The following is an 867-nucleotide window of genomic DNA, read 5'->3' as shown; positions in this document are numbered from 1 at the left end:
TTTTTTTTAAGTAGAGAAGGGGTTTCACCGTGTTAGCCAGGTTGGTCAGGATCTCCTGACCTCGTGATCCGCCCGCCTCGGCCTCCCAAAGTGCTAGGATTACAGGCCTGAGCCACCGCGCCCGGCCACGTATTCTTAATTCATTGTTTTACCTAAGCTGAATGAATTAAAATCTCAGTTTTTTTACTTTCATGCCTTTCAAATACTTCATGTTAGTTTCTCTTACATTTTTTCCAAAGCTTAAGACTACACGTCATGAAGGAATCAATGATTTTAAAAAATGTAAATTCTTAATCAATTAGGAACACCTATTTCAAATTTTATAGAGAAATTAAATTATTGGCTTTTAAAATGTTTTGCTTATGTATAGCTATAGTCTAAAGAATAAAGTTACATATATGAAGAGTATTATTTATTTCATCAATATGTATTGATGTAATCTTCAAATGATTTTCAGCCTGTTTGTTTGCTAAATATTTCTAGCTTTTTAAATACTTATGACTGCATATTCAAAGAAACGGTTAGAGGATTTTTAAAATTTTTTAGCTTATTGATGTATATTTGACAGTCAAAAATCATATATATTTAAAGTGTACAATTTTATCATTTAAGATGTAAATATGTAGTGAAATAATCATCACAAGCTAGTTAAATATTATTTCCATGACTTCAGATAGTTAACTGTTTTTACTTTTTTATTCTTGTTTTTATGAGAACGTTTAAGATCTATCCTCTTAGGAAATTCCAAGTATGAAATACAATATTATTTATATATATATATAATTTTTATTTTTATTTATTTATTTTTTTGAGATGGAGTCTTGCTCTGTTGCCCAGACTTGAGTGCAGTGATGCGAACTCAGTTCA

Source organism: Mandrillus leucophaeus, unplaced genomic scaffold (assembly GCF_000951045.1).
Source record: "Mandrillus leucophaeus isolate KB7577 unplaced genomic scaffold, Mleu.le_1.0 Scaffold707, whole genome shotgun sequence".
NCBI lineage: Eukaryota > Metazoa > Chordata > Mammalia > Primates > Cercopithecidae > Mandrillus > Mandrillus leucophaeus.
The sequence above is the reverse complement of the archived record's forward strand: the minus strand, read 5'-3'. Positions refer to the sequence as shown.